Raw genomic sequence first — 14,614 nt, 5'->3', positions numbered from 1 at the left:
ACCAAGTCCCACACACCGCTAGAAGCCCAAATATTTTTTCAGAGCTAGATGCAGAAAATTTTTTATTCAATTTGCAACCTGATGGAGGTCAGTATAGATGGACTAATAGACCAAGTCCCACACACTGCTAGAAGCCCAAATATTTTTTCAGAGCTAGATGCAGAAAAAAATTATTTTTAATTTGCAACCTGATGGAGGTCCGTATAGATGGACTAATAGACCAAGTCCCACACACTGCTAGAAGCCCAAATATTTTTTCAGAGCTAGATGCAGAAAAAAATTATTTTTAATTTGCAACCTGATGGAGGTCAGTATAGATGGACTAATAGAACAAGTCCCACACGCTGCTAGAAGCCCAAATATTTTTTCAGAGATAAATGAAGAAAAAAATTATTTTTAATTTGCAACCTGATGGAGGTCAGTATAGATGGACTAATAGACCAAGTCCCACACACTGCTAGAAGCCCAAATATTTTTTCAGAGCTAGATGCAGAAAAAAATTATTTTTAATTTGCAACCTGATGGAGGTCAGTATAGATGGACTAATAGAACAAGTCCCACACGCTGCTAGAAGCCCAAATATTTTTTCAGAGATAAATGAAGAAAAAAATTATTTTTAATTTGCAACCTGATGGAGGTCAGTATAGATGGACTAATAGACCAAGTCCCACACACTGCTAGAAGCCCAAATATTTTTTCAGAGCAAGATGCAGAAAAAAATTATTTTTAATTTGCAACCTGATGGAGGTCAGTATAGATGGACTAATAGACCAAGTCCCACACACCGCTAGAAGCCCAACTATTTTTTCAGAGCTAGATGCAGAAAAAAATTATATTCAATTTGCAACCTGCTGGAGGTCAGTATAGAAGGACTAATAGAACAAGTCCCACACACTGCTAGAAGCCCAAATATTTTTTCAGAGCTAAATGAAGAAAAAAATTATTTTTAATTTGCAACCTGATGGAGGTCAGTATAGATGGACTAATAGACCAAGTCCCACACACTGCTAGAAGCCCAAATAATTTTTCAGAGCTAGATGCAGAAAAAAAATATTTTTAATTTGCAACCTGATGGAGGTCAGTATAGATGGACTAATAGACCAAGTCCCACACACCGCTAGAAGCCCAAATATTTTTTCAGAGCTAGATGCAGAAAAAAATTATTTTTAATTTGCAACCTGATGGAGGTCAGTATAGATGGACTAATAGACCAAGTCCCACACACTGCTAGAAGCCCAAATATTTTTTCAGAGCTAGATGCAGAAAAAAATTATTTTTAATTTGCAACCTGATGGAGGTCAGTATAGATGGACTAATAGACCAAGTCCCACACCCCGCTAGAAGCCCAAATATTTTTTCAGAGCTAGATGCAGAAAAAAATTATTTTTAATTTGCAACCTGATGGAGGTCAGTATAGATGGACTAATAGACCAAGTCCCACACACTGCTAGAAGCCCAAATATTTTTTCAGAGCTAGATGCAGAAAAAAATTATTTTTAATTTGCAACCTGATGGAGGTCAGTATAGATGGACTAATAGACCAAGTCCCACACCCCGCTAGAAGCCCAAATATTTTTTCAGAGCTAGATGCAGAAAAAAATTATTTTTAATTTGCAACCTGATGTAGGTCAGTATAGATGGACTAATAGACCAAGTCCCACACACTGCTAGAAGCCCAAATATTTTTTCAGAGCTAGATGCAGAAAAAAATTATTTTTAATTTGCAACCTGATGGAGGTCAGTATAGATGGACTAATAGACCAAGTCCCACACACCGCTAGAAGCCCAAATATTTTTTCAGAGCTAGATGCAGAAAAAAATTATTTTTAATTTGCAACCTGATGGAGGTCAGTATAGATGGACTAATAGACCAAGTCCCACACACTGCTAGAAGCCCAAATATTTTTTCAGAGCTAGATGCAGAAAAAAATTATTTTTAATTTGCAACCTGATGGAGGTCAGTATAGATGGACTAATAGACCAAGTCCCACACACTGCTAGAAGCCCAAATATTTTTTCAGAGCTAGATGCAGAAAAAAATTATTTTTAATTTGCAACCTGATGGAGGTCAGTATAGATGGACTAATAGACCAAGTCCCACACACCGCTAGAAGCCCAAATATTTTTTCAGAGCTAGATGCAGAAAAAAATTATTTTTAATTTGCAACCTGATGTAGGTCAGTATAGATGGACTAATAGACCAAGTCCCACACACTGCTAGAAGCCCAAATATTTTTTCAGAGCTAGATGCAGAAAAAAATTATTTTTAATTTGCAACCTGATGGAGGTCAGTATAGATGGACTAATAGACCAAGTCCCACACACCGCTAGAAGCCCAAATATTTTTTCAGAGCTAGATGCAGAAAAAAATTATTTTTAATTTGCAACCTGATGGAGGTCAGTATAGATGGACTAATAGACCAAGTCCCACACACCGCTAGAAGCCCAAATATTTTTTCAGAGCTAGATGCAGAAAAAAATTATATTCAGTTTGCAACCTGATGGAGGTCAGTATAGATGGACTAATAGAATGATGCTATGCCCAAAAGATTTTACTTCACTAGGTGCAGTAAAAAAATTGGTATTCTATACACAGGTGTTATATCTTGCAACACAGATAGGCTACTCCACTGACTAACACACTCTGCAATAGGCCAAAAAGGATTAGCTTTGCTAGATTCAGCCAAATGCTGTGAAAAAAACTTGCACAGCACTGGCACAGACCTGCCTGGCAAAAACTGATAGGAACTCATGTAACCTAGTCCTGAAAAGGACTCCAATTACAATTAGTCTTTACTCCCACAACCTATCTATTTAAGAGCACAGACCTCCCTGATAAAAGTCGTAGGAAATGCTGTAACCTAGTCCTTAAAAGGACTGCAATCACAACTATTCCCTACTCCCAAGCTATCTGTATATTTGTGCGAAAATTGGCTTGAAATTAACAAGGTATAGCACACACAGCAACAGCGGTGCCGTCTAACACGCAGCTGCAGCAGTGAGAAAATGGTGGCGACGGGGAAAATGGCTTGGTCTTATAGGGCAAGGACATGTGACATACACTGCCAATCACACATGCCCTTGCTTGTGTGAAAAAAAGCACTTCGCTCCGTGTGTGCGCTGCTGATAGGCTGACAGATTGCACCTCCCCACTGCAAATGCGGGAAAGAGAAAAAAAAATGGAGATCTTCATTGTTCCTGCAGAGATCCATCCCCTGCCCCTCCCCCCGCCCCGCTGTACACTCAAACTGCGTATTAACATTAATTTTCATCATTACTGAGAAAAAATCCAGTTATGATTTTGGTGCACGAACAGTTATCGAACATAACCTCGAACAGCCGAATTTTTCTCAAATTGTTCGTGTTCGCCGACCGGCTCGAACACCGCCCAAAACAGCTCGAATTTGAGATTGGCGAACAGTTCGAGTAGAACAACGCTCATCTCTAGTCTCAGTCACAGGAAGAGCATTCAAGAGACCAATGACATGAATCCTTTTACCAGTCAGGGAATGTCACTCTTGCCATGATTGACTTGGAATCAGACAAGTCTGAGTAATGCTCCACTCCTGCCATCACCAACTCTTCTTTCTCTTTCAAAGAGTCAAAATGTATTATACTTTTCTTATATAGCACCATCATATTCCACAGCGCTTTACAAACATCACTATCCCCAGTGGGGAGCACAATCAAAATTCCCTACCAGTATGTATTTGGAGTGTGGGAGAAAACTGGAATACCCGAAAGAAACCCCCGCAAATACGGGGAGAACATACAAACTCTTTACATATCTTGTGCTTGTGGGATTTCAACCTAGGACCCCAGCTCTGCAAAGCAACAGTGATAACCACTGAGCCATAGTGCTGCCCATTTTTGACATTATCTATGTACGTCACTTTTCTCAAGGCCTGTTAAAAAAAAGGCTTTATCAGAACATCTGACAAACATGTATAATCCAACCTCATTTATAGAAGACTTCTAGCCTAACAATCCCATTCTGAGACAAACTATGTTAACCTAACTAGCACTCCAGTGCTTCACTGCCTTCTGGAAGCGATTTCTTACTACAAATTAAACTTTTTCCTAGAACAGAAAAGTGCTGACAAAGTAAGAGCAGACATATGGAAAATACAAGCAATATTGTTTGTCAGAATTTTTCTCTTAGCTGTAATTCTTCGAGTTCTTGTTACTGGAACTGTTTGGAAATCCTTGTAATATTTTCATGTGAAAGTCAGCATGGGAATCTGGTACCAGGAGCATTTTCCATAGTGTCTGATTGGCTGCACAATTTTTATTTAAAGTACTGTTTTTCTAAAAAAAAAATAATTTTAAAAATTCTAAATTCCACCTTCATTGGTGTTCTTGGTGAATGCCTACTTCACCTAGCTTACCTTGCCATGTGTGGGAAAATATATTCTACAACCAATACATAATGCAATGTCAAAAGCAAATTTAACTGAAACAGTTACATTCCGGAATATGAAGTAAATCCTATCTAATTGGTATTTTATACCTCATGTGAACTCTAGGAAAAAAGATGAATTCCATCCTTTGCAATCAAGTGAACAGAAGTGTAACAGACCATGGCCTGCCGATTCTTCAGTTATCTATGGACCAGTTTCACAGCTCATTGCGTGAAACAAATGAACAGTGAAATGGAATTTGCTGCAAATGATAGTTGTTCTCTAGAATAAGCAGTCGTAGGTCACATTTATATATTTTTATATGCTCAAAATCACAATAAAAGCTTCATCTTTTATATTTTACAAACTATAAGAAAAGAGGCATAAAACAGTTTAGGAGAGAAAAAAAACCCTCACACTTTTATTTATAGTTATATTAGTATTGGTGGATGTAGTCATTTCTCCCAGGTATAATGAAGAAATGATTCATGTTAATATTCTACTATTTGTAATTTACCTGTCATACTTTATTTTCATTGCATTATCACCCACTCTTAAATTTGTTTTCGAAGCAAATTGTCCTATTTCCAAGGGCACGGCGCTATTACAGATTGTTAATGGGAATCCAAAAGAGCTTTAAATCTGACCAAGGTTATCAAATAAGCCAAAAAGATGATGACTATCTTTAACAATGCATTCAGGTATTGTAGAGGAAATATAATAAAACTCCAGCCATAAAAACAAAAAAAAACAAAAATATAAAATATATAAATCCAACGTACCACTATTTCTCTACAGTGGTGCTTATTTTTACATTATGAACACTTAGTTGCAGTAATGCTCATTTTTGGAACTGTCAAAATAATTGTAATGTTTGCTATGTTTTAACATTGCAGCAAGGGCATAGCTAAAGTATATTGGGTGCAAACAGTTACACAATGACAAAGGGAGCACAGAGATCTTTTTGTCACATAAGATAACCCCAGTATTATCTCATGATGTGGAGTACCAGGAGCATAATATTACATTTTGATTTAACCCTTTAAAGACTCGTACATTTTTCACTTTTGTGTCTTCTTCCCCATCCTCCATGAGCCGTAACGTTTTTTGTTGGTGTCTACAAAGCCATAAAAGGGCTTGACTTTTGCCTCACAAATTAAGGCATATTTACAGTGCTGTTTTTTAATGTTTTTTGTTTTTTCTAAAATTGATGAAAAATGCGCTAAATAAAAGTTTAAAAAATTGTCTTATTTCAATGGAAATATGTACTGCACCGGCTTTTGAGTATCTTTTAAACACTTCAGGGTTACATAGACGCCAAGCATTTAAAAGAAGTGACATGTACATTCATTAGGCATTTTCTGCTAGGAAGTTGTTCCATACTATACAGCAGAACTTGTATAAAAAAATGAGTGAATCCTGAAGCATCTTCCCTTTGAAAAATGATGGAAAAAGATACAGTGTGAACAAACCCTTATAGTTTTGTATGGAAGAAATCACTTTTCCATATAATGTACCATTTAAAGTCGGGTGAAATGGTAAAAAAGAAACCAAAGCACAATTTCTCCATTGTTATTTGTGTTTTGTTTTTACATTGGTCATTATGCTTTAAAAATGACCTGGTACATTGATTCCTGATATCAATATGACTGTGGCAATACCAAAGTTATAGAAGTTTTTTTATTTTACTGCTTTTAAAAAATTCATACATTTCAGAATATAAAACAATTTTGGCTTGTGGTACCATTTTCTGTGAACTATAACATTTTTCATTATTTTCCATTATGGTAGTTGTGTGAAAGCATGGTTAACTTGTAGTTATAGCATTAGTATAATTTTGTAATATATGACTCCTTGATTGCTTTTAATTAGAGATGAGCGTTGTTCTACTCGAACTGTTCGTCAATCTCAAATTCGAGCTGTTTTGGGCGGTGTTCGAGCCGTTCGGCGAACACGAACGATTTGAGAAAAATTCGGCTGTTCGAGGTTATGTTCGATAACTGTTCATGCACCAAAATCATAACTGGATTTTTTCTCAGTAATGATGAAAATTAATGTTAATATGCAGTTTGAGTGTACAGCTGGGTGGGGGGAGGGGCAGGGGATGGATCTCTGCAGGAATAATGAAGATCTCCATTTTTTTTTCTCTTTCCCGCATTTGCAGTGGGGAGGTGCAGTCTGTCAGCCTATCAGCAGCGCACACACGGAACGAACTGCTGTTTTTCACACAAGCAAGGGCATGTGTCATTGGCAGTGTATGTCACATGTCCTTGCCCTATAATACCAAGCCATTTTCCCCGTCGCCACCATTTTCTCACTGCTGCAGCTGCGTGTTAGACGGCACCGCTGTTGCTGTGTGCACTATACCTTGTTAATTTCAAGCCAATTTTCGCACAAAACTACAGATAGCTTGGGAGTAGGGAATAGTTGTGATTGCAGTCCTTTTAAGGACTAGGTTACAGCATTTCCTACGACTTTTATCAGGCAGGTCTGTGCTCTTAAATAGATAGATTGTGGGAGTAAAGACGAATTGTAATTGCAGTCCTTTTCAGGACTAGGTTACATCAGTTCCTATCAGTTTTTGCCAGGCAGGTCTGTGCCAGTGCTGTGCAAGTTTTTTTCACAGCATTTGGCTGAATCTAGCAAAGCTAATCCTTTTTGGCCTATTGCAGAGTGTGTTAGTCAGTGGAGTAGCCTATCTGTGTTGCAAGATATACCACCTGTGTATAGAATACCAATTTTTTTACTGCACCTAGTGAAGTAAAATCTTTTGGGCATAGCATCATTCTATTAGTCCATCTATACTGACCTCCATCAGGTTGCAAATAGAATATAATTTTTTTCTGCATCTAGCTCTGAAAAAATATTTGGGCTTCTAGCAGTGTGTGGGACTTGTTCTATTAGTCCATCTATACTGACCTCCATCACGTTGCAAACTGAATATATTTTTTTCTGCATCTAGCTCTGAAAAAATATTTGGCCTTCTAGCAGTGTGTGGGACTTTCTCTATTAGTCCATCTATACTGACCTCCATCAGGTTGCAAATTAAAAATAATTTTTATCTGCATCTACCTCTGAAAAAATATTTGGGCTTCTAGCTGTGTGTGGGACTTGTTCTATTAGTCCATCTATACTGACCTCCATCAGGTTGCAAACTGAATATAATTTTTTTCTGCATCTAGCTCTGAAAAAATATTTGGCCTTCTAGCAGTGTGTGGGACTTTCTCTATTAGTCCATCTATACTGACCTCCATCAGGTTGCAAATTAAAAATAATATTTATCTGCATCTAGCTCTGAAAAAATATTTGGCCTTCTAGCAGTGTGTGGGACTTTCTCTATTAGTCCATCTATACTGACCTATATCAGGTTGCAAATTAAAAATAATTTTTATCTGCATCTACCTCTGAAAAAATATTTGGGCTTCTAGCTGTGTGTGGGACTTGTTCTATTAGTCCATCTATACTGACCTCCATCAGGTTGCAAACTGAATATAATTTTTTTCTGCATCTAGCTCTGAAAAAATATTTGGGCTTCTAGCAGTGTGTGGGACTTTCTCTATTAGTCCATCTATATTGACCTCCATCAGGTTGCAAATTAAAAATATTTTTTTTTCTGCATCTACCTCTGAAAAAATATTGGGCTTCTAGCTGTGTGTGGGACTTGTTCTATTAATCCATCTATACAGACCTCCATCAGGTTGCAAACTGAATATAATTTTTTTCTGCATCTACCTCTGAAAAAATATTTGGGCTTCTAGCTGTGTGTGGGACTTTCTCTGTTTGTCCATCTATACTGACCTCCATCAGGTTGCAAATTAAAAATAATTTTTTTCTGCATCTACCTCTGAAAAAATATTGGGCTTCTAGCTGTGTGTGGGACTTGTTCTATTAATACATCTATACAGACCTCCATCAGGTTGCAAACTGAATATAATTTTTTTCTGCATCTAGCTTTGAAAAAATATTTGGCCTTCTAGCAGTGTGTGGGACTTTCTCGATTAGTCCATCTATACTGAACTCCATCAGGTTGCAAATTAAAAATAATTTTTATCTGCATCTACCTCTGAAAAAATATTTGGGCTTCTAGCTGTGTGTGGGACTTGTTCTATTAGTCCATCTATACTGACCTCCATCAGGTTGCAAACTGAATATAATTTTTTTCTGCATCTAGCTCTGAAAAAATATTTGGCCTTCTAGCAGTGTGTGGGACTTGTTCTATTAGTCCACCTATACTGACCTCCATCAGGTTGCAAATTCAAAATAATTTTTTGTCTGCATCTAGCTCTGAAAAAATATTTGGCCTTCTAGCAGTGTGTGGGACTTTCTCTATTAGTCCATCTATACTGACCTCCATCAGGTTGCAAACTGAATATATATTTTTTCTGCATCTACCTCTGAAAAAATATTTGGGCTTCTAGCTGTGTGTGGGACTTGTTCTATTAGTCCATCTATACTGACCTCCATCAGGTTGCAAATCGAATATAATTTTTTTCTGCATCTAACTCAGCCAATAGTTTTGGCCTAATACCACAGTTTGGCCACTCAGCTCTGCTCGGTTCCCATCCATTGTTTTTTTGTGCAAACAACTCCAGAGTTGTGAATTAGTTAACCACCAAAATGAGTGGAAAAAGGCCTGCTGCTGGTGGAAAGGGGAATAGGTGTGTTGGGAAGGGGAAAAAAGGTTGTGTCCGTGGGGTAGGTGTTAAAGCAACAGTAACATCTGCAGAAGAAAGACCATCTTCCAGCCAAACTAAAATGTCTACTTCTTTTAGCGGACAATGTGATAAGATCCCTTTCTTACGGCCACGCCAATCGCTACAAATTCCAGATGAGGCACAAAAACAGCAGGTGCTTCAATGCATATCAAGTGCTCCTTTAAGTGGGCTCTCCTCCACATCAACTTCAACATCACAAATACTCCAGTCCTCAAAGGTGTCACCCCAATCGCACTTGCTTCCTCACAGCTCCCAAATCTCCAGCTGCCGGTCTGAGTATGAGGTAGAACAGATGGTTGAGTTTACTCATACTATAGCCTGGGAATCAGAGGTCGACTCCAGCGCTTCTGTGAATCCAGATGAGGAAATGATCTGCACTGATGCCCAGAATCTTTATGAGTCGGATCCAGGACCAGACGCAGAAGGTTCTGACCATAATGTAGACCCTCATTCCCAAACTGTAACTCCTGTTGGTGGAGACAATGAGGAAGACGATGATGAGACTCAAATACCTGATTGGAGCGACAACTTTAGTTTTTTGTCAGGGCAGGAACAGGTTGGCTCTGAGGTCGACGGGTGTGATAACGCACAGGGTGATGATGATGAGGTTGGAGATCCCACTTACTGTCAACCCACAGTCAGCCAAGAGATGAGGTCAGCAGAGGAGGTGGAGGAAGATGCTAGTGACGACGAGGTCAGGTTGTGCCTTCCTGTACAGAGACGTAGTACTGGAAGCACGTCAACAACTGCATCCTCAATCACAACTCTGCCTCTCACCACAAGTCGTGGTGGCTCTTCAGGTCGCATGGGTGCTAAGCCTTGCATAGCCTGGGCATTTTTTCAGATCGATAAAGATGACCCAACTCGTGTTATCTGTAACATTTGTCAGCTAATAGCTAAGTAGAGGCCAAAAAATACATAGTTTGAGTACTTCATGCATGAACCGGCACATGGACATGAACCATAAGTTCCAGTGGGAAGCTCAGTGTGCTACAATGCGGCCTAGCCGGCCGGGCCAACCACCGTCTGCCATATCTTGTGCATCCGCGGCCTCTTCATCCTCTGTGACTGGGGGGACAGCAGTCACACCTGTTTTGGGGCGCAGACCTGCCACTTCTTTACCCACAACAACCAGCGTGATTGGCAGGTCATCATTTTCTTTGGAGGTGGTAACACCAGCTGGTGTTGAGCGCTGTCCGACATCGATAGCACCACCTTTGGATCAAGGCAACCTAACATGTCCGCCTGCATCTTCCTCACAGACCGTCAGTTTGCCGGGGACACCCTTATCAACCCCGTCTAAGCACAATAGCCAGCCCTCGGTCCCTCAGATGTGGACAAGTAAAAGACCATTTCCTCCTAGCCATGAGAAAGCTAAGAGGTTGAATTTCACCATCTGCAAGCTCTTGGCTACAGAAATGCTGCCTTTCCGCCTGGTGGACACAGAGGATTTTCGAGACCTTATGTCCGTCGCAGTGCCCCAGTACCAGATGCCCAGTCGGCACTACTTCTCAAAGAAAGGTGTGCCTGCGCTCCACCAGCATGTCGCACACAACATCACCGCTTCTTTGAGAAACTCTGTGTGTGACAGGGTGCATTTCACCACAGACACTTGGATGAGTAGGCATGGACAGGGGCGTTACATGTCGCTGACTGGGCACTGGGTAACTATGGTGACAGCAGGACAAGGGGCTGCTGTCCAAGTCTTGCCGTCCCCACGAGTTGTGCGTCAATCCTCTTTATGTCAAAGTTCCTCCACTGCTTCCACCTGCACCCAAAGCCTGTCTGGTCATGCCACAAGCTTCCTAACTGCGCAGAAGGGATCCTGCACACCTCCTTACTATGCTGGCAGTAGGGCTCAATGTCATCAGGCGGTTTTTACTTTGAAATGTCTGGGAAATGTGAGTCACACAGCTGAGGAGTTGTGGTCAGCTCTGGAGAACCAATTTCATGAATGGTTGTCTCCACCGGACCTGAAACCAGGGAAGGCCTTGTGCGACAATGCTGCAAACCTGGGTGCGGCCCTTGGCCTGGGCAATGTCACACACGTGCCTTGTATGGCTCACGTGTTGAACCTGGTTGTCCAGCAATTTTTAGCCCACTATCCCAGACTAGATGGCCTTCTGCAGAGGGCACGGTCGCTGTGTGCTCACTTCCGCCGTTCGCATCCCGCAGCTCAGCGACTTACATCTCTACAGAAGTCGTTGGGCCTGCCACTTCACCGACTAAAATGTGATGTGCCTACCCAGTGGAATTCAACTCTGCACATGTTGCAGCGACTGTGGCAGGAGCCCAGGAAGAAGTGGAGGACGAACTGATGGAACACTCATCAGATGAGGGAGACCTTGATCACATTTCTGTTGTGCGAGGTTGGGGGGAGAGGACAGAGGAAGGAAGCATGAGTGTTACCTCGCCACCAACACAACAGGGACTTGGTGCTCCTGGATGCGCAACACACATGAGTGCCTTCTTGCTGCACTACCTGCAACATGACCCTCGAATTGTGAGAATTAGAAATAATCCTGACTACTGGGTTGCCACACTGTTAGATCCCCGGTACAAAAGTAAATTTGCCGAAATTATTCCTGCCATAGAAAGGGATGCACGCATGCAGGAGTATCAGCAGAGACTGTTGCAGAATCTTACATGTGCTTTTCCACAAAACACCAGTGGTGCACGTAGTGAATCTCACAGTTCCAACTTGCCAACCGTGGGACCGTCAAGTGTTCAGCACTCAAACCGTAACAGAACCACAGTATCTGCTGGTAACATCAATTTTGCGGAATCATTTCACCACTTTTTTAGCCCATCCTTTGCAAGGCCACAGAAGACAAGAAGTCTGACACATAGTCAACGCCTAGAGACGATGGTACAGGAGTATCTCCAAGTAAACATTGAAGCCATGACTGTGTCACTGGACCCTTGCTCTTTTTGGGCTTCCAATCTGGATAAATGGCCGGAGCTAGCCACTTACGCCTTGGAGATCTTGTCATGCCCCGCAGCCAGTGTTCTGTCTGAACGTGTGTTCAGCGCTGCTGGTGGTGTGCTGACAGATAAGCGCACGCGGCTCTCCACTGATAATGTAGACAGACTCACGTTCATAAAGATGAACAAATCATGGATCCGAAACGACTTTTCTACCCCTGTGTCATCCTGGGGAGAGTAAAAGCTTGATGATTGGTTAAAATCACCCTACCAACCGTTTTAAGCTTTCAAATTACTAATCATGTTCATCTGTATCTTGGCTGGAAAATAATTTGGGCTTTGTAGCAGTGTGCAGCACTGATTCTATTAGGCCATCTATAATAAGCTCCACCAGATTTAAAATTACTAATCATGTTTATCTGTATCTTGGCTGGAAAATAATTTGGGCTTTGTAGCAGTGTGCAGCATTGATCCTATTAGGCCATCTATACTAAGCTCCACCAGATTTAAAATTAATAATAATTTTTAGCTGCATCTAGCCCGGAAAATAATTTTGGGGCTCCGAGATGCGCAAGACACATAAGTGCCTTCTTGCTGCACTACCTGCAACATGACCCTCATATTGTCAGAATTCGAAGTAATCATGACTACTGGGTTGCCACACTCTTAGATCCCCCAAACTTTTCGATCAACCTTTTCATTTTATTAAAGACCAAAAAAATGGTCATTTTTGAAATTATAAGCATTAGCAGGTTATTAGAAACTGAAATCAAACAGTTTTCAACTCAAAACTTTATTCTAGGTGATGTTACATTTTCACATAGGACCCCTTGTTCGAAAGGAGCTTCTGAACTCTCTCATCCATTGAATTTGTCAGGTTTTGGATGGTTTCTGCTTCAATTGTTTTGCATGAGGACAGAATACCCTCCCAGAGCTGTTGCTTAGATGTGAACTGCCTCCCGCCATCATAGACACTCCTTTTGATGATGCTCCAGAGGTTCTGAATGGGGTAGAGGTCAGGGGAGCATGGGGGTCACACCATAAGTTTGTCCCCTTTTATGCCCATATCAGTCAGAGATGCAGATGTTTTATGTGCAGCATGAGATGGTGTATTATCATGCAAAAAAATGATCTTGCTGTGAAATACACGGTTCTTCTTCTTGAACCATGGCAGGAAGTGCTGTTTGAGAAAATCCACATACATTATGGAGTTCATCTTTAGCGCCTTCAGGGATCCTAAAGGGGCCGACAATCTCTCTCCCCATGATTCCAGCCCAAAACATTACTCCACCTCCTCCTTGTTGGCGCTGTAGCCGTGTTTGCGTGGGGTGTCCATCAACCAGCCATCCTCCACTCCATCCATCTGGACCATCGAGCGCTGCACGGCACTCATCCGTGAACAAAACAGTTTTGAAATCAGTCTTCATGTAATGTTTAGCCCACTGGAGCCGTTTCTGCTTGTGTGAAGTGGATAGAGGAGGTCGACAGGATGGCGTATACACAGCTGCAAACCTCTGAAGGACCCTGCATCTTGTTGTTCGGGGGACGTTGGAGGCACCAGCAGCTTCAAAAACTTGTCTGCTGCTATGACAAGGCTTCCCGCTGCTCTTTTAACCTGACGTAATTGCCTGTAGGAAAGAGTCCTCAATTTGCCCTTATCAGCACGCACACGTGTGTACTGTGAATCAGCTACATACTTCTTGATTGCCAAGACACTTCATCCTGATCATCGCACAATGTTGATTGTAGTCATGCCTTGACCTAAACACTCCACAATTTGTTGGTTCTCAGCAGCCGACACATCCTTTTCCTTTCCCATTTTGGCAGAAAATGTAGGCTGCTTAATAATGTGAGACAGCCTTCTTAAGTAGTCTTGCCTTTCATTGGACACACCTGCCAAACTAATTAGCACAGGTGTCTGCAATTGCTTACAGTGATATAAAGAGCCCTGACACACATCACCATCAATGAGTTTAACTGACAAACAAACAAATTCTTCCCTTATCACTCCTAAACACTTTTTGCATAATAATTTGGAACACAGTGTACATGTGCTTTTCCACAAAACACCAGTGGTTCACGTAGTGAATCTTACAGTTCTAACTTGCCAACCGTGGTCTGTATGGAGTTGTTCAATAAAGGGCCCAAAATTAAGATAACATAGATGGGAGAGGTCTCTATGAATAGGAATTCCTAAGTATTTGATACCCTGTGAGGGCCAGACAAAGGGAAAGTTGGACTGGATGGAATCCTATAAGGATTTGGGGAGGGAGAAATCAAGGGCCTCAGACTTCGCTGCATTGATTTTAAAATTTTACCATGTAACAAAGTGATCTATTTCAGCCATAACAGCATGGATGGATATATGTGATTGAGTGATATATACTAGGACATCATCAGCAAATAGAGAGCACTTGTACTCGGTGCCTCCCACCTCAATCCACCTAATATTGGGGTTATGGCGAATTGATGAGAGCAGGTGCTCCGTCACTAGGCTGTATAAGAGAGGGGACAGAGGACATCCCTGCCTTGTCCCATTGGTGATTGTGAAAGGTGATGAAAATGTTCTGATGC

The sequence above is a fragment of the Phyllobates terribilis genome, unplaced genomic scaffold (assembly GCF_046119375.1).
Source record: "Phyllobates terribilis strain yellow unplaced genomic scaffold, ASM4611937v1 Scaffold_1__5_contigs__length_1240528914, whole genome shotgun sequence".
Classification (NCBI taxonomy): domain Eukaryota; kingdom Metazoa; phylum Chordata; class Amphibia; order Anura; family Dendrobatidae; genus Phyllobates; species Phyllobates terribilis.
This window is presented reverse-complemented; position numbering follows the sequence as displayed.